The sequence below is a fragment of the Acinonyx jubatus genome, chromosome B3 (assembly GCF_027475565.1).
Source record: "Acinonyx jubatus isolate Ajub_Pintada_27869175 chromosome B3, VMU_Ajub_asm_v1.0, whole genome shotgun sequence".
NCBI lineage: Eukaryota > Metazoa > Chordata > Mammalia > Carnivora > Felidae > Acinonyx > Acinonyx jubatus.
The window spans coordinates 38,212,135-38,238,417 of NC_069386.1; the positions used below are offsets into that span (position 1 = coordinate 38,212,135).

At 48.9% G+C, this 26,283-nt stretch overlaps 1 protein-coding gene across 14 annotated transcripts in view; it reads left to right on the forward strand.

Moving 5' to 3' along the window:
• The first annotated feature begins 20,413 nt into the window (after positions 1-20,413).
• MEGF11 (multiple EGF like domains 11) overlaps positions 20,414-26,283 on the forward strand; it is a 358,471-nt gene continuing 352,601 nt past the window's right edge. For all 14 annotated transcript variants that reach the window (XR_008299110.1, XM_053223847.1, XM_027067570.2 and 11 more), the window contains exon 1: positions 20,414-20,567. The gene's annotated coding sequence lies outside the window, so the exon portion shown is untranslated. The remainder of the gene's footprint in view (positions 20,568-26,283) is intronic.

Here is a 26,283-nt window from a genome sequence, read left to right on the forward strand (position 1 = left end):
TCTCACCTACAAGGGTGAGCAGGTTTTATGATCCTCATCTTTCGGATCAGAAAGTAGAAACCAGGGGGGAGGGGGGACGGTGATAAATAAAAGAGGCAGGGGGCACCTGGGTGGTTTTATTTTTGAGAGAGAGTGCAAGCAGGGGGAGGGGCAGAGAGAGAGAGGGGGACAGGGGATCCGCAGCAGGCTCTGTGTTGACAGCACTGAACTCGAGGTGGGGCTCAAACTCATGAAGTCAAGATCATGAACTGAAGTAGGACGCTTAACCGACGGAGCCACCCAGGCGCCCCAACGTATCTTTGAGCCCATATCTGAGCCATGAGCAAATCTTACTGATTCTACCTTCAAAACATATCCCAAATCAACCATTTCTCACCACCTCCGCTGCTGTCTTCCGGGGCTAAGCCTCTGTTTTCTCACACCTGAATTGCTGCAACCACTTAGTGAGTCTACACGGATGGTCTTCAGGGAACCAGGCCTCCTGGGAGTCATGCCTGTCTGCATCTATAACATTGAATGCTGGCTGGCTCGTGACTCATTTTAATTAATGGAACATGGGACATGTGATTCGCTATGTTTTTTTGGCCTGGGCATCAAGAAGGCGTTTGTACTTCCGAGAGCCCGGAGCCACCTGTGAAGAGTCCAGCTACTGTGCTGGACAGACTCAGTGACGAGGCCCCGTGGAGAGGTCATATGAAAGGGAGAGGCCTGAGACTGTACTGAGTAAGAGAAAGGTCCAGCAGTCAGTGTCCCAGCTGAGCCCAGCCTTTTCACTGCCCACCCCCCCAACAAAGGTGCCAGAAATATGAGTGAATATCATGGACATTTCAGCCAGTTGTGCCCTCATAGGACAGCAGCCTGATCCATTTCACCGGGAGCAGAAGATCCAGCCAGCTGAGCCTCAGTGACCCACAGAACCAAGAGAGACGATAACTTGGTGATTGTTCTATGGCACCACGTTTTGGCTTGGTTTGTTACAAGGCCGCAGTTAACTGAACATCTCAGGGGCCTCCCCACTTCCACTTTTTCTTGCCACCAGGTCTATTTGCCACACAGAAGATTTAAAAAAAATTTTTTTTAACGTTTATTCATTTATTTCTTTGAGAGAGAGAGACAGAGCATGAGCTGGAGAGGGGCAGAGAGAGAGAGGGAGACACAGAATCGGAAGCAGGCTCCAGGCTCCGAGCTGTTAGCACAGAGCTCCACGTGGGGCTCGCACTCACAAACCGTGAGATCATGACCTGAGCCAAAGTCGGATGCTTCACCAACTGAGCCGCCCAGGTGCCCCATAGAAAAATTTCTTTTTTTAATTTCAGTAAAATACACATACGTAAAATTCATCCTCGTAACCACTTTTAAGTACACACAAAATTCATTGTTGTAACCATTTTTAGGTATACATTTCAGTAGTTAGGTACATTCACATTGTTGTGCAACCACCTCCAGAACTGTTTTCATCTTGCAAAACTGAAACTCTGTATCCCTTAAACAATAATTCTATTCCCCCTTCCCTTGAGCCCTTGGTGCGTCCGCCATCCTACTTTCTGTTTCTACAAATCTGACTCTTCCAGATACCTCATGTAAGTGGAATCATACAGGATTTTTTTGTTTTTGTGACTGGCTTGTTTCACTTAATGTGATGTTCTCAATGTTGCAACGTGTTGTCTGCATTTCCTTCCTTTGGTTGCCTCCACCGTTTAGCTATTGTGAATAGTGTTGCTATGAACACGGGCATACAAATGTCTCTTCAAGACCCTGCATTCAATTCTTTTCAACACATACCCACAAGTGGAACTGATGGGTCATATGGTATTTCTGGTTTGAATTTGTTTTCAAGTGTATTTATTTATTTTGAGAGAAACAGCACACAAGCAGGGGAGGGGCAGAGAGAGAGGGAGGGAGAGAATCCCAAGCAGGCTCCGCACTGTCAACACAGCGCCCCATGTGGGGCTTGAGCTCACGAACCGTGAGATCATGACCTGAGCCAAAGCCAAGAGCCGGCTGCTTAGCTGACTGAGCCACCCAGGGGCCCCAATTCTGTTTTGAATTTTTTGAGGCACCACTATACACAGAAGATTTTAAAATATAAATTTTGTCACGCCCTTGCTCAACACCCTCTGTTCACTTTCTTGTTACTCTTAGAATAATATCAAAGACCCTACTGTGGCCCACAGGGCCTGATAAAACCAGCTGCGGCCGCCTCACCAGCCTCACATCCTACCACTCGTCTCCCTCCCTCTGCTGTGGCCAATTCCAGCGTCTCGCTGCTCCTTGTCACCCCAGCCATGGCCCCACGGCAGGGATTTAGCTCTTGTCATTCTCTGCCTCCGGTGCCCTTACCTGGTAACTGACATGGCTCATGCCCTTGCCTCATTCAGGTCTCAGTTCAAATGTCCCCTCCTTCTGACCCCCCAATTTCAAATAGCACCCCCATCATCTCTATATCCTTATTTTTAATGTGCCATTTCATCTCTATCTGACAAGCAGGGAATTTATATTACTGGCACTCACGTATGATACTAACGACTCGCCTCGTACTGTTCCAAACACTTTACGTAGACTGACACGACTGACCTTAACGGCAGCCTTACGAATTAGGTATTTTTCTTCTTCTTCTTCTTCTCATCATCATCATCATCATCAGTATCTGCATTTTACAGATGAGAAAACCGAGACACCACAGGTTAAATAACTTCCCTAAGGTTCTACAGCTAGTAATTGACAGAGATGGGCTCAAACCAAGGCAGCTGGGGTCCAGAATCCACTCTACTGTACTGGGGAAACTACGTACGTGTCATGCATGTGTTTATTTATTGTCTGTCTTCTCCCATCAGTGTAACCTCCACTGGGATAGGCACCTTGTTTAGTTCACTGTTCTCCAAGGGCTTAGAAGAACATCTGGCACGTTTTCAATAAAAATGCATTGAATGAAAGAGTGAGCGGGTTCTTTGTGTTAGGCAGACACTGACCCTTGTTGGTGCTTTCCTGATCCGAAGACTTGTGTGGGTGGAATTTTATGACGGTGGGGGTCTGATTTTTAAAGTATATACAAGGATGCAAGCCCTCCGTTGTTTCTTCCCACTGATTTGGTTATGGCTGAAAAGTCCAGCTAGGCAAACAGAGCAGGTAGACACACTAGACGCCCAATAATCCTTTATTCAGTGAATGAGTTGTGAGCTTTTTGCGGATAGAGACTAGTGTCTGTTTGATCCCTCTATCCCTCGCAGCCCTCGGCCCGCTGCTGGGCTGCCCTACCTCTGTTGCTGTTCTGGAAGAGAAGACTGCCGAGTGGACCTAGACTACTCGGTGTGGCAGTGTTTGGCGCACTTGTTTGCCCAGAAGTAGCTCCAAGGAGACGAGTGCGCAAGTTCCCGGCCAAAGACGATGCGGAGGGGATGCGAGTTGCAGCGTCTTCTCTTTTATTTCTTTTGATCCTCCACATTAAACACATCCCTCTTCATAGGATTTAGTGTCAGCTTGTTTGGGACACAGAAACGAGTTTCTAAAACAGGGCTTTAGAAAATTCCCATGATTTCCTTCGTCCTTCACCTAAAGAGCTTCCATCGTGTAACACCTACCCCCCTCTCCTTGGCTTTTGGAAGAGCCAGGACTTCAGAGGTCTGCCTGGTGTTTTGCACAGAGAAACTGCTCTGTAAACAAATGCTGAATGAATGAATGAATGAATGAATGAATGAATTGTTCTCCTTAGAAGTAGCTACGAGGAACCCAGGTCCACAACTGGCTGGCTTTTGACGGGGATCCACACTTGTGCTTCGACGTATTAGTTTTTCTCTCTAGTTTCAGAGACACTTAGGAGAGTCCTTCCAGTACCTTTTTCCATCAGATTGTCATCGAAATGTAGGTCAGAAGTAAAGAACACGAGCGTCTATTGAAGAGTGGCATCAATGCATTAAAAGGTACCCTGGTGGCCTTAAAGATTTAATGCAGCTTTTTAAAATGGCTAATTTATACACTGGGCTGGTCCGGCTCACCCTGGCACACTAGATCACATTATACAGAAAAGTAGATGGAACACACATATAATAGGCGGTAGCTGGGCTCAGTTATGACCTTATTTTCACTGATAAAGACAAATCTCATAATTCACTGGTAGCAGTCAGTCTTTTTTCTTTCCCTGGACTCATGAGGATACAAGTCACATCCACTGAGCCTGCTCTGTGTATGACAAGGAAACTCTGGCAGCCAATCATCGCAAAGGTGATTCATTCATTTGCATTCAGATATCCTGTTGGTTAAAAAGCAATTAAAATGTTTGGGGCTTTTTTTTTTCCCCCCACACTGTAAAAAGTGGCTTACTGGTAAAATATACGCCTTCACTCATCTTGCAGAGCTGCAATAAAAAATAACATTTGGCAGTGGGAAGTGGGACTTTGCTTGAGGAACTAATGTGTACAGATAATATTTATACATTTCTTAGATGGCCATGGACACTTGTCAAGGCTTTCGTGTTCCAAAGACGCATACGGATAAAATTTGCTGTGGTGTGGGTCTTGATTGTTAAAGAGTACACGTGGATTTCTAAAGTGTAAGATTGCAGAATGAAGCGGTAAGAGAAACGAGGGGCCTGGAGCAGCGGGGGTGGCAGGTGACGTTAGGCAAAGTACTGAATCTGACTCTCACGCCAGTCGTGAGAAACGCCATGCTTTCTTGGCTTCACGCTTGCCCTGCCTGCGTTCGTTCCCTCTCAGATCGGCTTGCCCACGCCAGCTTCCACTTTCAGCCCTGTTCTGGGAGCCCTGACTTTGGCCAGAGAGGCCAGTTGAGGGCCAAGCAACCCGGTCGGGGCCTCAGAACGCTAGGCTGTTTCCAGGAGACGCGAAATGGCTCAAGGAAAACCAAGAGGCAGCGTCAGGGGAGTGGAGGATGGAGGGATCCAGAATTACTGAAGCCTGGGTGCCCTGCTGGGGCAGAAATCCAGTAGGGAGCCTGGATGTTTATTTCCAAAGCCGGGGCTGCATCCTGCGTTATGCTCTGCGCTGTGCTGAGTACAATGTTGGATTAATGTTAACAACAGCAGCCATAACGATGATGGCAATGGCAGCCGTGGTCACTCCACCTCCTGCATGCCAAGGGAATTTGAGAGATTTCACCGTTTCTTGTGATGGGCGTCAGTGTACCCAGGATCCCGGCCCCCTGGTATTTTCCTGTTCTCCCATCTGTTTGGAAAGACCCTGGGGAGGTAGGAAAGAGGGCCCAGAGAATAGTGCTTTCTGCACATCCATCTTCAGAACAGTCACTCCGAGAATGAGCAAATGCCCTTCATGTGTCTTGTCTGCCAATTAGACCCCTCTGTCCGCCGAGACCGTTTCAAAAAACAATAATGAAACCTTCATTTTAATTATTCTCTTTCTTGGTCCCACTTCAGGACTATGCCTTTTAAATAAGTTACACCAGAGTTTCTTCCTTCTCATCTCGCTCCTAATTAAGGACGGTGGGGGGTATCCTTTTGGTCTTATTTTCTTATAATTTTAATTACACCGATCTAGGCTTAAAACAGGACCCATTTAAGTGCTGAGAAGATATGTATTTTCTGGTTCAGTGAGTTTTTTCCTCCCACGCCTCTTCGAAGAGGACATAGTCGAGAAACGGAGCTTCTCCGAGCACCACATCTCGCTAAGCCTGCCTTGCCCTGGACGAAGGACCGGGAGCCCTGGAGGGGACCCCAGCTGCTGCAGGAGGGCCTCGTATCTTCAGGAGGACTGACATCTTACCATAAGGAGCAGCCAACGTGATGAAAAGTCGGAGTGCGGATGACCGCCCCAGGAAATACCCCAAGGGAGCGCAGGGGTGTCTCTCGCTAAACGGCTGAATGGTCTGCGAGTTTCTCTTCCCTGCCCTCCACAGCACTTGGCCTGGTCATGCTTAGAAGGGCGGTCATCATGCCGTCTCTCCTCCTCCTCTTCCTTCCAGATCCTGGTCTCGAGCATGGCCTTGACTTCCATGAGGAGTACTGCCACTCTGCTTCCTAGAGTCCACATGATTCAGTGGTAAGAGACTATGAGATCTAGGAGATCAAGGCCAAGGTTTGAATCCCAGCCTGGCTGATACTTGTCATACAGTCTTTTTTTAAAATTTGTTTAATGTCTATTTATTTTTGAGAGAGAAAGAGAGAGAGAGAGAGAAAGAGAGAGAGAGAGAGCACAGGTAGGGGAGGGGCAGAGAGAGAGGGAGACACAGAATCTGAAGCAGGCTCCAGGCTCTGAGCTGTCAGCACAGAGCCTGGCTCGGGGCTCGAACTCATGAACCGTGAGATCATGACCTGAGCCGAAGTTGGATGCTTAATCCACCGAACCACCCAGACACCCCAGATACTTGTCAGATAGTCTTGGGCAAATGATTTCCCTGTTGGGCTCTGAGGTCCTCTTCCAAAAAAAAGAGGGGGCTCATGATATCTACTTGGCAGGGTGGTTGGGCAGGACGCATATGACAATGAATGTTAAGGGAAATATGCCTCCTGGCACGAGGTAGGTGTCCCCTAAACCTTGTTGCCCCTTTCCTTTGTCAGATAAGTATGGGCAAGTACCTGGGAGGGTGGGCAGATATCTGAAGGACTGAATTATAAAGATAGTAACACACATAAACAATAAAGATTATAAAGATATAATGAAATAAAGATAATAAAGATAACACACAATAAAGATAAAGATAGTAACACACACACACACACACACACACACACACACACACACACACACACAATGTGTATCTTGTCCTCTCTGCTTGGCCCATCCTTTTCTTGCGTTCCTTTTTCCTGCCTCCTCCTTCATAAGGTTTACTCTGATGGCTTCCAGTCCACATCAATCTTGCCCAACCCTTTTGTACCTATTGCCTTAATCACATGGCTTAACATTACATCAGGTTTCACGAGGGCTTGTATGCTAAAACCTTCTGTCTCTAATCAGGTGAGCTCCTTGGAAAGGGACCAAGCGGGATTCTTTTTCCCGAGTTTTTGCAGTGTCCAGCGCTGGACCAGGCATGCAGTAAGTGTTTAATAATTGATTATTAAGTGAAGTGCCATTATTAGTCCTGCCTGAGGGTGGAGACTGTGTTTCATTTTATTATTATTATTTTTTAAATGTTTATTTTTTGGAGAAGAGAGAGAGCGCACAAGCAGGGGAGGGGCAGAGAGAGGGGGACAGAGGATCTGAAGCAGGCTCTGTGCTGACAGCAGAGAGCCCGGTGTGGGGCTTGAACTCACGAACTACGAGATCATGACCTGAGATGAAGTCGAATGCTCAGCCGGCTGAGCCACCCAGACGCCCCTAGAGACTTTATTTCATATGTTTTTTTGTATCTCCATAGCAGTTGAAGCGCGAAGCATCTAGACATTCAGGTACTCAGTTAAACACTTGTCAGGCTAAAATTACCTTTTGTTTGAGAGAAGACTTTGAAGGGTGGTTAGCTGTTGATGGGAGAAGGGCAGCAAGAGATGGAGGAAGAAAAGCCGAATCTATAAATGGCTCTGAAATGCCTGGGATTTGGGACAGTTTGTAAATCATGCTCGGGCAGGGCAGAAAGCGCATCATAAAGGGAGTTTGTGGAGACTCGGCTTCCGGTCTTAGCTGGGACAGACAATTGATCTGATATGGCTCCTCATAGGCCAGATCTGGAACCAGGTGGCCCTCTGGCTTTTGGTCAAAAGGCAAGTTTCTTCTGGACACAGGAGCCCTTTCGAAACTTGTCACCTCTCACTCACCCTATTGACGGCTCCTAGTGTCTTCTGATAGTTTGATCTTGGCCCATAATCCTTAAACAGACAAAACTTCCAAGGAAGCTGATTTGCATTGGATTGAAAGTCAATTGGGCTGCTGCAAGAATATGAGATTAGTTAGGCCTCAGGGGAAGGAAAGGCAGTTATTTTTCAGCTTTCTGCAGGTCAGAGGCAGCAGTGGGGCTGCTCCTCTTGGAATGGTCCTGAGAAGGTGACCCTCTGTGTTCCCTAAGTGTGACCAGGAAACTCAGCTGGCCCCTTCTTCAGGCTGCTTTCCGTTTCTCCCCTGGCCTGTCACGAGGCTCACTGTCCTTCGACCTGTGTGCACCGCCCTGACCCCATCCTCTTCTGGGGCCCTGGCTGAAAGACCCCTGCAGCTGGTGGCCAATGTGTTCCCTGACCTTGGGAGCTCAGTTCTGTAAGCCTTTGTGCCTCCAGGTGTCTGCTCAACACAGTGGATGATACAGGAACTGTGGGATGCGGCCCCGTAGGCTACAAACTCCAGCAACAACAGAGCCCCACAAAAAACCCAGGCCCCCAGTTTTGACCTTGAGCTGGTTGTCATGCTGTTCTGGCCACAACACGCCGGGGTGGCCTTAAATGCACAGAACCAGGGGGCAGGGTAAGTTTAGCTTTGTCACTGTCTCACACCGCCTTGTTTCTCTTTCACCCAGCCTGATTTCTTTCTCTCTTTTTGCACTACCCCAGATTGTGAAGGGCAGGAATCTTTCCCAGCCGAGCTGGATGAGCGGTCCAGGGCGGCAACGGAGCCGTCCTGGAGGGGGCTCTCCAAGTGCACAGGCTGCTCGCTTCTATTAATGCACAAAGCGCTTTCCATGAGGGAGCCAGACAAGCAGCATTATTATTATCATCAATCACCCCGCGTTGAAGAAACTGAGGCAGCCGAGGGAGTGGAGGGCCGCTAAGCTGGCTCATTCACTGGGAGGAGAAGGAGGAGGAGGAGGAGGAGGAGGAGGAGGAGGAGGAGGCGGCGGTGAAGGTGCGAGCCGCCTTCTCCCGCCAGCTGCCAGCTCGGAGGTGAAGAGGCAGAGGGACGACCAGCCTGTGGGAGCCGCATTTCAGACCAGGCGCCCCGCCCCGGCCAGCCGTTTTCTTTTTCGGGTCCCTAAATCGAATACATTTTGATTCAGTTTGGATGTTCTGGATTGGTGGAAGGGAACGGGGTTTAAAAGGGGTCAGCTCCATTACTCAGCATTATTAATGATGTTGTCGACTGTTAAAATCTCAAAAAACTAGGAAACTAATAAATTTTACATATTGAAAAATCACAGATGGATCAGGCAAATGGATAAATTCTGAAAAGTATTTAATATCTGTTAAGAGGACAGAATGATAAATTCAATATTGAAAACCAATATCAGATTCACAATTACAGGCCATTTATCATAACCAACTGCATGGACAGCATCTTTTTGCAGGGAGCATGGTGTGATTCATAAGCAGAGACCCGGAACAAGTCCATATGAAACGAGAAATAAATCTGCTTTACATATTGGAAACTTATTTCCACTTCCTATCTTTATTGCCAACAATAATGTTAGCTTTCAAGAACAAATTGTTACACATTAAACCCATGCATAATGAGCCCAATTGAGTAAAAAACTTCCCTAAAAAGAGCTTTAAATTATTCCAAATTGGGTTATTAGCTTTAGCTCTAATTCCACGGAGAGGGCCCACCAATCTCATAGTAAAGTTTCAGCGCTTAACCCGACAGTTGGTTTCCCAGATTGGACCCCGAAGTTCTGGCTTTGTTCTTTCTTCTCCGACCCCAGCCCCCGAAAATTGAACACGGTCACGGTCACACTAAGGAACAAACAGGGAGTGTTCATGAAACAAATTGTAACAACATTGCAATTTACATTTTTGATTTTAAGATGCATGATTCTGCATCCTTTGAATATTTGAGGACCTGTAAGTAAATGGAATGATTTGAATTCAGACCCTTGCTTGTCCTGGCCAGGACACCAGCTCTGTCAATGTTTTGATCTAACGACATCCGAGGATCAAGTGGCAGGGAGGTGACTTGGCTGTAGACATCTGTCATTTCTCTGGCTGCCCAGGCTGATCCAGCTGGCATGTCTTTAAAAAAGACAGAGGATGGTGTTAAAATTTTTTTTTCTTTATCTCAAGAATGAGGTGCTCAAGGGGTGCCTGGCTGGCTCAGTCAGTAGAGCCTTTTTGACTCTTGATCTCGGGGTTGCAAGTTCAAATTCCACATTGGGTGTAGAGATTACATAAAAGTAAAATCTTAAAAAAAAAAGAGAGAGAGAATGAGGTGCTCACATGTAGAAAATTTGGAATGTGTAGGACGAAAAAAGCTTCGTCCCCTCACGGAGGTCACCAATTACATTTGACGTGTGTCTTTTGTGTCTTTGCTCTCTTTTTTTGCTGTGCATTTTCTTTACATAGTTGAGGTTATGTATTTACAATTTTCTATCCCATGCAATCATAATTTTGATGCTTATGTAATACTCCAACATTTCATAATGAACCCTTTCCCTACTGCTGAGCACTTAGAGTGCCTCACAGCTTCTCTCTGTTATAAATGACATTGCAATGACCACCTTTGTGCACTCATCTTTGGGTGAATTTCGGATTATTAAGATTTATTCCCAGAAATCTCATTGTTGGGTTAAAAAGTGTGAACATTTAAAAACCTGTGATATATACGAAGGCAGAAAAGAGAATTTTATGTAAACCCCTCATTCATGAGTTTCTTAATTGTTTGGACAAGCTGCTGCCATGGTCCAGAGGTGATTGGAGTCAGATCCACCTAAGTTCAAGTGCTACAGACTAGCTGGGAGACTAGCAGGGAGACTTAACCACTTGGAACCTCCATGGTTACATCTGTAAAATGGGCCTCACGATACCTTCATCTCAGGGTTGATGTGACGATAACATGTGACAGTACCTATCAGGTGCTTCACACAGCGCCTCCTGACACACAGTAAACACTCCATAAAAGGCCAATAGTATTGGTCTTCATGCATTTTTTTGTGGCAGAATATTTTAACTATGTCCTTATAATATGCATAATACGTATAGTATAATACATGCATATATAGTATAATATAAAATATAATAGAGTATACTACAATAAATACTAATATACTAAAAACATATTATTAGTATATATTATGGTATATTAGTACATATAAGTATATTAATATATGTAGTGTATTAGCATATATAGTAGAATAATATATAATATAATGCATATATAATACATATAACACATATACATAAAGGCATCATATCATCTTAAAACCTTTAAGCTTTGATGATATTCTCCATTACCTCCAGGATAAAATTCTAACCTATCAGTCAGTACCCTTCACCATCAGAGCCCGTTCACCTTTCCAACCTTCTCTTCATTGTATTTGCTCCAGCTGCAAATGTACCATTCTTGAATGTGTCGTATATCTCCCATCACTGTGCGCATGTCCCTTCTTTCTCCAGCGCTTCCTTTCCCTTCTTTTCACTGGTTGCCAAACCAGACTTACGGATTCAGGTGTGGCTCAGGCATCACCATTTCCACCAAGCCTTCCCGATACCTCCCCAGGCAGGAGGAACATGTTTGTCCTCTGTGCTCCCACAGTGCCTGTGTATACCTGGGTTGCAGCTTTGCGCGGTCTCGTGTGTTATAGCAGGTGAGGTGCATTTCCGTCTCTCCCACTAAACAGGGGGCACTATAAAGGTTAAGGTCATGTCCTATCAATCTTGGTTTTCCTTCATGCCTACTACAGTGCCTGACACAATAGAAGGACTCAATCAAAGCTTGTTAAATGTAACATAGGTACTGGGTATGATCAAAGAAATCCATAAATGACACTTAAAGGCAAATTGAATTGCAACTGAATTGAAAGATGATTGCACTTTAATTTTTTATTCATCATGGGATTTAAATTGTACTTTGGGCCATTGTGAAGTGTTTTCTAAGCCTTGGAATACTTAATGCTATTTGTAAAGTGTTTCTAGGCAAATTATTGAGATTTAAAAATGTGCAAGGAATTTCAGAGGACCCTGTGTAAACATATATCAACATATCTCATGGGAAATTATAACATGTATCGGTTATATAGATGCAGATACTGGAACCCAAGAAAGAGAGACTGTGGAGTTATTGGGACCCTGAATTTCTTGCCTTACTTATATCATACTACGGTGAAAACTGAAGTTCAAAACAGTTTCCATATTGACTCCATATACCATTTAACTACCCTGCTAAAATATCTGGGTCATGTCTAATTGACAAGTATTGCCATTATCCTTATTTTTGTCTGTTTGGCTCAGTGCTGGATCTCCAATACCTAGAACAGTCAGAGGCACTCAATCAATATTTGCCAAATGACCAAACGAATCAGCCATCACATTTGGTAGGACCCAATCTGCATCCATTTGGGGTTGTTTAGTTCAACTTGACAAATCATTATAGAGTGCTTTCTGTGTTCCAGATGCCTTGCCAAGGAGGTGAGGGTATGAAGATGAGTGGTATATGGTTCCTGTCTTCATGATCTCGACATCTGGTGTGGGAAGCAGACGTTGTAACAGATAAGTGCAGCGCGCGGTGGTTAGTGAAAGAGAGGCCTGGGTACAGGGTTCCAGGAAACCCAGAGGAAGGGGGTTCAGTCCAGCCCGGGGGGCTTCAAGGAAGATTTCTGATAGGACAACATGCCCAAGCTGTCCTGCTGGATGAGTAAGGAGAAAGCTGGAAGGGTGCTCCAAACAGAGGAGATATCACTAGTAAAGACAGGGGTATGACATCTCATTCGCTGATGCTTCTAAGAAACATTCTTGGTGGCCTACTGTGTGCCAGATATGTGGCAGCAAACCGAACGGAAGCCCCTTCCCTCGCTCGCGTTCCAGTAGACACAGGGCCTGCAAACCTGCAGCATCGCTGGAGAACCAAGAGCAGAGCGGGGGGCGGTGGCAGAAGAGACTGAACAGCAGGCTGGCGCTTCGTTTTATGTGAGAATGGAGTTGGTACCCTACCTACTTCCGCCGAGGACTTGAGGCATTTACAAAGAGCTAAGGGTTTGCCAAACGGAGCTGCCACCGGCCAGGAGTCCCAGACCCCCTCCTGAGGTGGGCGATTCTTCTGCTCCCTCCAAAGTCTCTCGGTCACTGCAGGGAACTGACTGCTAACAGGGCTGGACAAGCGATGCTGCCCCCCCGGGACCCTGGGCACCCCTCGAAATCCCCTTGGGTTGACTCAGTAATTTGGGTCGTGACGCACGGCAGGGAGAGCCTGGCACACACGGTGAGAACATTGTAAATGCCCGTTGGATGAAAACATGAGGGATTGGACGTTATCTGTAAAACGAAGGGGTGGCCAATCCCTTGGAGCCTTGACTTGAGTCTAAGAATGAGTAACGCTAGGAGCTTCCCGGAAAGTAGGGATGGCCTCCTCAACCAACACTTCACTCCACTCAAGTCAAAGGATAAATAGCCAAGAAGAAAAGCTGTGTGCCATCCATCCATCCAACATTAGGCCGGGTGCTGTCTGAAACATTGGCGCCATTGAAATGCCTTTATGAAAGTCACTGTCCGATGGCGGCAGGTAGACCGGTGAAGAGATAATCAGATGGCAGTGAGAAAAGTACGAACCAAGGCAGGTAGACAGGCAGGGTGAAGGGGCCAAGAAAGGCCTTGTCAATGAGCAGGGTTTTAAAGGACAAGACTGGAATTTACCAACCTGGAGAGAGGAATGGGAAGGACATTCAGGCTCTGAGAACGGCAGAAATAAAGCCGGGGGCGGGGTGGGGCGGGCAGAATACTATGTCGAATTCAGGACGTGCAGATAGACTGGGGTGGCTCTCAGGTGTCAGGTAGGATGTAAAGGTTGGCACACGGATGCAGGTGAGGAGGAGGGAGGTACTTAGTGGTGTATTTTCCCCGATCATCTGTTGCAAATACAACGAGAATAGTTTCCAAGAAGCATGACCACACAGACTTGGTCAGAGGCTTACTATCCACCTAATGGTTTTTATTATCATTACTATTCCTTTTTTATAAATTTTTTATTTATTTTTGAGAGGGGGGAGGGGCAGAGAGAGAGGGAGACAGAATCTTAAGCAGGCTCCAGGCTCTGAGCCCTCAGCCCGGGGCCGGATGCGGGGCTCGAACCCACGAGCTGCGAGATCATGACCTGAGCCGAAGTCGGAGGCTTACCCAACTGAGCCACCCAGGTGCCCCTATCATTACTATTCTTTGGACAGCATTCATTTACATTTGCTGCGGACCCCAAATCAAAGCAAATCAGAATATGACAAATGTGTGTCAGTGAGATGAGGTATTTGATGGGGAAGGCATTAGCTCTCTGTGGTGAGTAAGCAGTTGACCCTGCTGGGCTGCAGCCTGCTATGGCCTAAGGACCATTGCCAGTGATTTAACTCTGGCCCCTGACAAACCACATTTTGTAATTACTTTTTACCCATACGCCATCATCATTATTATAACCGTAACTTACGTAAAACCTGCATACGTGGATATGCTAAGTTCGCTCATTGACTTCCAGAATCCCACATCCTCCAAGGACTTTCAGGAATCTCCATGATGCCTCTGAAAGCTGCACTTTGCATCGGATTCTCTCATTTCGGTAAAAAGAAGCTTCAGAAATTCATGTCGCTCGCCCACAGTCTGCAGAGTTCCCTCGCTTGGACAAGTTGGTCTTGGACAATGTATACCACATAAATCACTCCCAGATCATCTTGTGCCTGTGGGAGGACTAAGGGCTTAAGACGAGAGCATTTCACAGCATCATATTCGGTGCCTTTTCCTGGAAGACATGGAGGAGAGGGAACAAGAGACCCAATCCAAGTTTGCCTGGATGCAGGGAAATTCGGTGTCTAAATGCCACATTCCCTGGGACTGTGTAATAAATAATCTGTTATAATAGTGGAGCATCATAGCAAATAATAGTGTAATAATGTCATGATGATAACCTATAATTTAAGTAAATCTATGAAAAGCGTAGAATGGAGAGATTTCCAGCGCTGGCTTCTGGGAATGAGTCACAAACTCAATTCCTAGTTCAAAGCAATTGGCACTTCTGACGTTTAAATGTAAATGGGTCTCTACCAAACTCATTAAATATTCAATCCATATTCAAAGTTATTAAATATTGAACACGATCTAATAAATACAACCAAGTTAATCAAGACTTCGATTGGTGGCTGCAGGTTCATAAATAGCTTGTGAAAAAAGTTTCGCCACTCGGATTTTATTCAGATATCCCCCACCTCCCTCCCCTGTTTTTTTAGGTGAGTGCAGGAATTGTATTATATGCACGTGCAGACGTTTTGCGTTGTGCTGGTGTTTACGTAGGTGTGCTGGGTTATCTTCCCTTGGCCATTTCCGTGCTGGGCAGGACGGCTGAGTGTGGGTATGTTGGAGGATGTGTCTGTGTGTGTTATGTGAGCAGGGGTAACACTGGTGAGTTACCTTGGATGCTGGCTGCTGTGTGGTTTCTCCTCGGGACCACGTCAAGGGCTAGGACACAGGGAGCCCACAGTCCCCTCTAATGCTTTGGAGGGTATGCGAAGGTTGCTTTTTCTCGGGGTTGTGTAAGTAAGAGTTGGTGCCTGAGAGCGAGTGCCTCCTTGAATTTTGGCCCCAGGGCCCTTGCTTGTGCCAGCCCTACGGTGCAAGAGCGGGTGAGCAGGCTTGAGTTCAACTGTGGGTTCTGTCACTTTCTCTGGGACCCTTGGTTTCCCCTTCTGTGAAAGGGGATGTTCATGCCTGATGGAGAACATTGCTGGGACAGTTAAATGAGACCACGTGTATACCTTAGTAATAAATTGTAGATATTTTGCTTATTCTCTTACCAAGGCAGAGACCTAAGCAAGGGTTTGTAATAGACATGGAGGTAAGGAAGCCCCCAGATGCCTTTGGGTGTGGTGGGAAAACAGACATTTTCCTAACCCTGCTAATAAGGCAGGTTTCTCACCAGAGGAGCTGTAAGATCCTATGAGTTCTGAAATTTTTCTGTCATTCAACAAATTCCAGTCATCCCTGATGCATTTTCTGTGGATGTTCCTCCCCGGGGCTTTGAGCCAGGGCTCTGCAGAAAGCGGGAGGGGAAAAGGTGACCCCTCAGCAAAGAGAAGAGAGAGAGGGAAGGAGAACAAAGGGAATCCCCTGTACATCTACGCAGAGGGGAGGTGGGGAGCGTGCCGGTCTGAGTCCTGGGCATTGTGTCTTGTGTCCTAGCCTTGTGATAATTTCTTTCTCTTTTAAAAATTGTAATGAATTAAAAAAATTTTTTTAATGTTTATTTATTTCTGAGACAGAGAGAGACAGAGCATGAGTGGGGGAGGGGCAGAGAGAGAGGAAGACGCAGAATCTGAAGCAGGCTCCAGGCTCCGAGCTGTTAGCACAGAGCCCGATGTGGGGCTCACACAGACCGTGAGATCATGACCTGAGCTGAAGTCAGACGCTTAACCAACTGAGCCACCCAGGAGCCCTGGATTTTTTTTTTTTTTTTTTTTTTTTTTTGAGAGAGAGAGAGAGAGAGAGAGAGAGAGAGAGAGAATCCCAAGCAGGGTCCATGCTCAGCATGGAGCCCCATGTGGGGCTCGATCCCATGATCCTGGGATCATGACCTGAGCCGAAATCAAGAGTCAGACGCTCAATGGACTGAGCCCCCCCAGGCGCCCCTGATAATTTATTTCTAAAAATGAGAAGGCCCTCCCACCTTGGTCACCAGAGTTTTCACCTCATCTTCCACCCCCATCTAGGCTGAAGTGTTTAGAGGTGGAAATGAGCTGGGTGTCAGATGTTTCCTGGGAGAAGAGACCCTGGGAGCCCCGTAAAAAGAAGGAGAGGAGAAGCCGAGGGGGGAGGTAGTGGGTGAGAGCAAGGGCGATGAATTTCATTCTGCTTGGGCTCTACTGACTATCTGTGTGAACTCGAGCCAGGTAATTCTCTCTGAGCCACGGTTTCCTGCCCTGTAAGATGGGGATAATAGCAGTGTTTATCTTACTATCATCCCTATTTTGCAGATGAGAACACTGAAGCATGGAGAGATTAAGTAGCTCACTCTCCATCACATAGTTAACAAGTGATGGAGCCTGGACTTGAACTCAGGCATCTGCTTCTGAGGCCCCTGCTCTCAATCATCTCACTCCACCCCTGTGCTTTACAGTCTTCTTGCCCCAATTAGAGTGCAAGCTTTTGTTTTCCTTTTTTTCTTTTTTTGCTGTTGTTCTTTCTTTTACTTTCTTTTATTGTTTTAAAAAAAATTTTTTTTAACGTTTATTTATTTTTGAGACAGAGAGAGACAGAGCATGAACGGGGGAGGGGCAGAGAGAGAGGGAGACACAGAATCGGAAGCAGGCTCCAGGCTCTGAGCCATCAGCCCAGAGCCCGACGTGGGGCTCGAACTCGCAGACCGCGAGATCGTGACCTGAGCTGAAGTCGGACGCTTAACCGACTGAGCCACCCAGGCGCCCCCAAAATTTTTTAATGTTTATTCATTTTTGAGAGATGGAGAGAGACAGAGCATGAGTGGGGGGGGGAGGGGTAGAGAGAGAGGGAGACACAGAATCTGAAGCAGGCTCCAGGCTCCAAGCTGTCAGCACAGAGCCCAACGCGGGGCTCGAAACCACAGACCGTGAGATCATGACCTGAGCCAAAGTCGGATGCTTAACTGACTGAGCCACCCAGGTGCCCCTGTTTTATTTTTTTAATTAACTAATTAATTTATTGTTTAATTTACATCCAAGGTAGTTAGCATATAGTGCAACAATGATTTCAGGAGTAGATTCCTTAATGCCCCTTACCCATTTAGCCCATCCCCTGTCCCACAAGCCCTGCAGTAACCCTCTGTTTGTTCTCTATATAAAGAGCCTCTTCTGTTTTGTCCCCCTCCCTGTTTGTATATTATTTTGAGTGCAAGTTTTTTGACTTACAGGGTTGATAATTCAGAATAGTGGACTTTTGTCTCAGATCATGCATTTAGAGGAGCACCCGCTCTTAAATGTTATCACAATTTCCAAATAAACTTGTCGCGGGGTTGAACATCTACACAGCAGTGGGATGTGCAGGGCAGGGCTCCCGTGAGCAGGCTCTCAGGGACTGGCAAACGAATGATGGATCATGGGCGCCAACCTGACCCCGAGCCGACCCTCAGAGATGCTTGCTAAAAGTGTTCCTGGCTCTGTTGCGACCTGTGTCCTTGGAGCCCTGCCATCTGGGCGGAGAAGGTGCAGCTTTATAGATCCGTGTGGCTTTTTAGAGTATGGCAGAAAACCAGGCAATCCCCAGCCCAGCGCAGAGGGGGCCAGTAACCCTCAGCTGCGAGATTCACGTCTGGCAGTGTGGCAGCGTGGGGGAGAGAGAGAGAGAGAGAGAGAGAGAGAGAGAGATGGGGAAGCCGGCTGCTTCCTGTGCATTTGCTTGTTGAGATGGGGTGAAGGGTTGTCCAGGGAGATCTGCCCACCTCCCAAACCTGGTAGAACCAGGGTTTGGGAATTATAAATGGGTGCCCACCACGTAGGTGTGAGGGTGAGAGGCATGGCGGGAAGTGGAACATATAATCCAAAAGGGAAGAGGAAGGAAAACTGTGCACATACCTACCTTGTATACTATAACTGCTAACAGTTATCAAGGGCGACAATGTGCATCATTTGATTTAATCCTCAGGGCTCACGGCATCGTAGTCCTTCCCACCTTTACTGACGGGACAACCGAAGTTAGAGAAGCAGCCGGCTGCCCGGTGTCACAGTTAGCAAGTGGTGGCGCAGGAGTGCAAACCCAGAAAGTTCGGCCCCCTTCTCTTAGCCTTTGGCAGCCCACAAAGTACAGCATCTCGGAGCTAGAGAAACCCTTGGAGAACCTGTCTTTCTGCTTCTTCATGGTCAGGTGGGGACACTGAAAGCCAGAGCGGCCTAGTGATGGACCAAGGTGACACTGCTGGTTAGGGACAGCCCTAAGATTTGATCAGGATTAGGGGGAAGCAGGAACTAGGCTGCAGAATTTTAGGAGGTGCTGCCTCTGCCCACGCACGGCCCTGAACGTGAGTGCCTCTTTAAATGCTGTGCCCTAGGGGCCTAACCTGCTTCACCCTAGTCCCAGCCCTGACCAGATGCTTCTGGTTTTGGGGGGGGGGGCGGTGAACTGCAGAGGCCCTGCATGGGTTTATTTATTGGATTTGATGTCCCAAGGCAGGAAACTTGATGGGATATTTGTGTGGGGTTTTGGGGTTTTGCCAATATCCCAAGGCTGGTCTCTACCCAGGGCTGGATGGAGGGTCTGCTTCCTGTTGGTACCATGTACTGAAGGGGTTAAACTCTGGCCCCAGCGACACTAGGAGAATCACGATCCCATCTTGACGAAGCAGGGCTGCACGAATGGGATCCGTGGGAATCAGGACCCTGCGGCTCTCCTCTGGATCCCACTGGGCTGAAATGTGGGAATGCCAGGTAAGGCCTCTGTAGGTGGGACTTGCCCCATCAGGCCCCGAATGACGACTATCAGCGGTTGAGCTGAGAAGGCAAGGCGACCAGACACAGTTACAGACACACATTCCTCAAAGCTTTAGACAACCTGTGTGCTTTATTTGTAACAAATTCCCCGGGAGAGCTGTGTATAGCACCTTTGCCCCAGTCTGGGCCTTCCTGCTCTTGTCCGAGTTTGAGGACAACAGACAAATCGCACAAGCAAAGCACCCGCTACTACTCTATCCCGGAGAAGCAGAAGTGTGTTGGTAAGTCCGGCATTGCTTGGAGAGGAGTGGGGCTGGGGAGGAGGGTTCCCTTCTCCACACCTGGGCCAAGTGTTCCTAGGGGCTCACTTATCCCCCAGGAGTGCTGTGTGGGGCAGCCAGGCGGCCCAAGGTGGAGAAGGCTTCCTCCTAGTGGCCCTGGGGGCCTGGGGCTTGGGATAGGCAGAGAGACTGGAAGGAGTGCATTGGCTTGGGGCACCCTCTCATTTCCCCGTCATCAAAGGAGCAATGGTGCTCTAGGCCCTGCCTCTGGAGTAGACCTCTGTGAAGAGGCAAGTCCTTGCTCTATTCTTCATGGGCCTCAGTTTCCTCATCTTACCAGGCTTGGCTCAACCCGGCCTGCTTAGGGGTTTGACATTATAGGAGCGCCCTCCGCCCAGAAATTTCTCAAGCCCCTGTCTGGAGTTCCAGTTTCCAGCTCTGGCCCTTTCCTCTCTCTTCTCAGCCTGTTACCACCAAGCCTGGGGGCTCCCAGGCTTCCCTCCACATCCTAGGGGAGATCTCCCATCCCGAGGCAGCACGCAGGGCAGGGAGGGGGGAGTAGGGAGGGGAAAGGACAGTAGAGACGAAGTGGGGGGAGGGGGGAGGTTAAAAGGAAGAGAAAATACGAAGAGACACAGAAAAGGGTTAGAGAGAGAAAAGAGAGATGGGAGAGGAATGAGCAAAAGGGAGAAAAGGCGGGGTGGGGGCAGGGTGATGAGAAGGGATGTTGGAAAACCCAGAGCCAGAGAAAAAGGAACCCAGAGGAAAGCTGGAGAGGGACTGGAAGATCGGAAAAAGCGAGAGAGCGAGCAAGCGAGAGCAGGGTCTGAAAGGACCCAAGCGGGAGAAAGAAGGGGGGAGGGAGGGAGCCACGAGCAGGGAGGAGGGAGCTGAGAGGGGAGGGAGGGACCGAGGGACGCGGGGGGTGGGGGCTGGCTCGGCAGCAGCAGCAGCCGCGGCTCCAGCCGCCCGCCGGCTCGCTCACTCGCTCGCTCGCTCGCCGAGCCCGCAGCTCCGGCTCCTGGCCCGGCGCTCCGGCGCGGCTCCGGATTCGGAGGACAGGACCGCGCGACTGGCCGGCCGAGCCCGGGGCGGCCGCGGAAGCAGGTAGGTGGCGTAGCCGGGACTGCGAGGACGCGGAGCCTGGAAGCGTGGGGGGCACGGGGAGACGGGGGGTGGGGGGCTGGGGTCTGTGGTCCGGGGAGGGGGCTCTGCAGCCCCGCCACTAACTTTCCACCGGCTCCGCGGATCCCCGCTGCCCCGCTCGGCGCGGGCTGCGGGAGCCGAGTTTGGCGCGGGGAGGAGGAGAACGCCGGGGGGTCCGGGCAGGACGTGGGGCGCCCGGCGTGGGCAGGCGCGGGCCCTCCGGCCGCAGTCCGGGCGCGGCGCCCGCGGCGGGGAAGCCCCGAGCGCAGCGGCGCGGCGCGGTGGTCCGGGGAGGGCGCCAGCTCGTCCGCCGGCGTCTGGGGACTCCACCCCCGAGCCGCCCCGAGCCGCTCCGGGCGCGCCAACTGCGCGCAGGGCCTCGGGCGCCCTTCCCGCCGGGGGACGCGGCGCGGAGCCTGCGGGGCGCGGCCGGGCGCCTCTCTGCCGCCGAGCCCCAGCCCGAGCCTTGCGCGCCTTCGCGTTTTGGAGGTACGAAACGGACTGCATACTCCTTTCGTTTCTTTTTCATCCCGCCGCCCCGGTTCTCTTCGGGGAGGTCTGGGACACCGGACAGCCCCGCGGGTCGACTTCCCGGACGTCCCTCCAGCTCTCGGCGGCGACCCCCAACTCCCGAAGTTAAAAGAGAAGCGAGACACTCCCAGTGCGCGCCTGGAGCGCGGTCCCGAAGTTCCCAACTTCTCTCCCAGCCTTGGGGTGGTTGTGTTGGAGGTGGGGAAATGGTGGTGGTTTGTGGCCCCTTGGAGTCACAGAGCGCAGCCCCCTTCCTCCCAGACTTGGTTTATTTTTCCTAATTTGTTAAGGGGGAAAAAAAAAACCGATTTAAAAAGATGCCACATTGTTCCCCGCGGGCGTCCAGGTCCGTGAGTGGGATGGAGCCCTGACCCGTCGGGAACCTGGGAACGCAGAACCTGGGCCGAACAATTTCCGGAGTCCCCGAACCCCGGGCTGCTTTCTCCCGGACCTGGGCTCCCGAGCTGCATCCTCGGGTAGTCGGTCTCGGGATCCTTTCCCCCTGGCCCGCGCTGCGAGGTTGGTCGGCCTCCTTCCCGCGTGGTCGTGTCTCCTCTAGAAAAATATTTCAAAGTGGCTCCGCTTCGGGACCTCCCACTTCGTCCGCCCGGGAGCGGATAAAGCCGGGCCTCTGGCAGGTCGGAGGAGGCCTTTGGGTGGTTTGGGATCCCGGCCGTCTCGATTCGCTCTGGCCAGGGTGTTCGTGCCCGGGGAATCAGTGCGCTCCACCATCCCCCGCGCTCTGCCAGGGAAGCAGAGGTTAATTCCCGGGCCAGGTGGCACCGGGAGGAGGTTGGCCGGGGCTATCGGAGCACGCGGGGGGCGTGGGTCCGCTGGCTTCCGGAGTCCGGGAGACCGGATTCGCCGCCTGTGCGGCTTCCTCGGAGCTAGCTGCCCCGGCTTCCCCCTTTCTTTGTTGGAGTGCTGTTGGAGAGGTTGTCTTGAAAGGTTTCGAGCAGGTTAAGTGGGACCGAGAGCTGGGGGCTTTGCGGACAGGGTTCCTCCAGGCTGGCTGTCATTGCGTGTAGGTTGGGCGGAGTCCCCGGGGGTCGGTGAACCGACCACCCGGGAGTACTCAGTCCTCAGCTCCTTTGGCGGGTTTTCCCCGGTGCACACCGCCCACCACCTCAGTCGGTTGCGCACACGTTGTTTAAGCCTCTAGAAATTCAAGGACCTTGCAGTCTCCACCTCTTCCTCCCATCTCACAGATCTGCAAACGGAGGCCCAGAGAAGTGAAAGGACTTGGTTAGAGCTGGTTAAGGGGTGCAAGGGAATGGAAGCCAGATCTTCTGACTCCTAGTTCAGGGTTTTTTTTTCTAGTACTCTGTGCTGTGGTCATCACTTTCTTAGCACCCGGCAGGTGTGTCCAGTCAGACCACAGCGTGCCCTTGGCTGGTGTTGAGAACTGGATGTGTGTGAGGTTAGAGGCAGAGGACTGGTCTCTGGATTCTCTCGTTGGCTTCTGTGCTGTGATCACCTCCCAGGATAAATCACTGAGGTGACAGTTTGTTGCACACCTATCCTGTGCCTGCACCGAAGTCTGCAGGTAAAGGGAGCCCTGAGACCTGGCCCAGCCCCATAAAGTACCACCCAAAGGGAGGGCATTCGCTGTCTTTTATCCAAGGAATCCACTCTAGACGTTCTCAGGGGAAATCACTTTTGGAGGGGGCAGAATTACGGATAGTCCCTGGAGAAGGGAGGATTTGGAATTGAGCCTTGGGTTGGGGGCGGCAGGGAGGGGGGGGGAGTGTGGGGCACAAGGCTTGAGCATAAGGAGAGTGGTAGAAGAGCTCAGGGCTTGTTCAGAGGCTGATGGAAGGACAGCAGAGTCAGGGCCGATGAGAATTTGGCTTTTAAGAGAGAAGCAGTACGACAGCTGGGTGAGCCAGCTGCTCAGAACACAAACTCAGAACGTGTCCCCAGAGTCTTCTAGCGCTAGATCTAGGGGGAGCAACTGGATGGGAAGTCAGCACCCCATGAGCCAAGGGTTATATTCAACCTTTTGCTTTTCCCTTTACCCTTTTCTCCTTGTTCCCTGGGCTTTCATATACAGTAGTTTCTTTGCCCCTTTCCATCCATAACTTAGAATTTAGATACTTGAGGGTTTGGGACCTACTGTTGTACCTCCTATGGGGAGGGCATTTACTGTGCTAGGAATATTTAGTCAACAGACAATTCTCAAGACCATACTTTTTGCCAAGCACTGGTCTAAGGCTTGGGGATATACCAACGAATCAGACAGGCAGAGCCCCATACCTCATGATGCGGACATGCTAGGCTCCTGTTCTCCATGACGTAAAGTCTAGATATAGGATGGAGGCAAATACACAAAAGATGTCTGAAGAAATGGGACAATGTAACAGAGATTCCTGAGCCTCCCCACTCGTGGTTCAAGGCTCTGAGGACAAAGGCTTGAAGCTGTTGGCTATGAGACTTGGAGATTCTGTGGTCTTCCATGACCCCAGCTTCTGGTTGCCAAGGGTAACCCAGAGGCAGCTGCATTGAAGACCTTAGATATGACATTGGAAAACTGCTCCGTCAGAGTACGGGTGGGGGGAGAGAGCTGGTGAGTGTTGGCAACTGTAATCTTGCTACGTATCCATAGAGACTGGTGCCAGGAAACCATATGCCTCTTAAATTCCAGCATCCACAGCTCCTTTGTGAACTCTGTAGCCCCATTGTACAGATGGGTAAATGGAGCCCTGACTCTGCAGACTGGGACGGCTTTGCAGAAAGGAGCCCAGCACTATAGAGTCCAGGTATTCCTGATCTCTGATTCAATTTAAAATGATGCTCTTGCCTTCTTGTTTTGTAGACCAGTGGTTCTCAGACTTCAATATGGAAGGCTCCTGTAAACACAGATTGCTAGGCTCCACCCCCAAGGTTTCTGATTCAGTGGGCCCAGAATGGGCCGGTGATTTCGGTCTGTAATGAGTTCCCAGGTGGTGCTGATGCTCGTGGTCCGGGACCACACTTTGAGAACCACTGTGGTAGAACAAGGGAAAGTGAGAGATTTTTCTTGAGCTTATGCAGTAGAGGAACCTGGGACAAAGGCTGTGATTTAGCTCTAGGAACTCCCAGAATTTGCCTCTGTGTAATCCCCTCCCGCCCAGGAGGCCATAGAATTAAAAGAATATTTTATCTTCATCAGCACACACACAGAGGATATATTGCAATATAATTAGGGAATAAATAGGTATCATGTGTTGGATGTAGACTCCATGCCCCGTGGCTCTGTGGGGGTTTATTATAGCAGCGGTTATAATTGAAAAGGTGTCATCTGCTTTGAGAACCCTTCATGAAACTTTCATGGCCTGGCTGGTCAGTGTCCAAAAAGGCATGTATTCTTTATTTAAAAGAAAGAAAGTCCGAGAGATTGCTTCTTCTGCTAATGGGACTGTCTGTGTTTCCTATGATGGTAACTATGCAATGTGTTCTTAGAGGAGAGAGAAAAGAAAATTGAATAGCCAGCGTGAGCAGGGAGGGGCTGGAGGAAGTCCACATCACAGGTTTACAGATCTGTTTGTTGAACATTTCAGAATGTTTTGAAACTGTCTGTTTCACCTATATTTCTGATGTGCAGCTATATCTCAGCGGGAGGAAAGGAGGGTTTATGTTTCAACTTAGCTTGGTTGGGTAAATGTAATAGCACATTTTATCCCCAATGTGTTAATTAGACTCCAAAGAAAAGAACCATAAAAGGGTTGTTTTCCTAAATGCTGGCATTTTTCATCTGGATCCTATTTATTGATTATTTTACAGTTGAGAAGGAGCAAAAAAAAAAAAAATCTATGTTTTTATAGCAAATAAAGCTGGCTGCAGTAATTATGCAGGCTCAACATGTCTGTTCTGGAGCAGGAAGTTGGAATTCAGCCTGACTCTCAAACATTTGGGTGAGATCTAATTGAGAAAGACATTTCAAAGAACAAATATTTAGGAATGCGGAGTTTCGCTGATGGTCTCTCTGGGCCAAGCGCAAGTACCTTGCTTTTAGCTTGATCATCAGAGGTGGGGGGACACTACAGGGAAGGACCTGGTCAGTGATGTTGAGACCGGAGTCAAATCATGAGGCTGAAATCTGCAGATAATCAGTGGGGTTTGATAAAGGGAAGAAAGATGCTTTCAGGGAATATAGTCCCTGGAACTGGTGAGCAAAGGGAGAATTAATCAAATATAGATCGAACACTTATTGATTGTCCAATCTTGGGACAAGCACAATGAGGAGAGGGACCAGGACTGTTACTTGTTATGTATCTCCCATAATGCTTGGCTTGGGTATCTGTAGGGACAAGAGCCCTCGATTAGCCTGGGTGTCACTCTGGGTTGTGAATAGCAGAAAACTTGAGCCCAACTGGCTGGAACAGTAAGGAACTTAGTATCTCCCATTATAAGAGGTATGGGCTCTGTTTGCCTGGAGCTTGTTTCTTTCAGTGCTTCAGCAGCATCATCAAGATCTAGATTCTTTTCATCTTTCCTTGTTTACGATGTCACAAGATGGTTGCAACAGCTCCAGATATTACACCCTTACAATAAGGAGCAGAGGCAGAAAAGGCAGGAGGGGAACCTTTCCCAAAAGCCCCTCCGAGACTTTCCCTCTCGTCTCATGTCTCATTGGCCGGAATTGCGAATCACATGACCATGTACACCAACCATAGGCAGGAGAAGAAGACCACCATAACTGGTCTAGAACAATCTTCATTTGTGTGTTGGGCCTCAGAGAGGGATGCTTTTGGAAAAAAGAAAGCAATCAACAGTGCCTATTAGAGAGTTTAAGACCTGGGTTGAATTGTCTGTCTGCTTTTTAGCCTTGTGACCTTAGGCAAGGCCTTTGAGTTCTTTGTGCCTCAGTTTACTCCTCTGTGCAATGGGGACTTATTGGGAATATAAATCTGAATCAACTCCATATTACAGTTAATTGGTGTACAAGAAGTAGATTATCTGAAGAGTTGATCTCTGACATCAAAAGAATTGTAATCTAGTGCAGGAGACACGAGAGGACGAGGCTGTCAAATAATCAGAGAACAGACCAGAGAGTAGATAAATAACTATGGCTTGCAGACCAACCGTGGTAGGAGGAGCATGACATCAATGGGAGCCACAGTAGTTAGGGAAGGCTTCCTGGAGGCGGTGGTTCAGAATGCATACT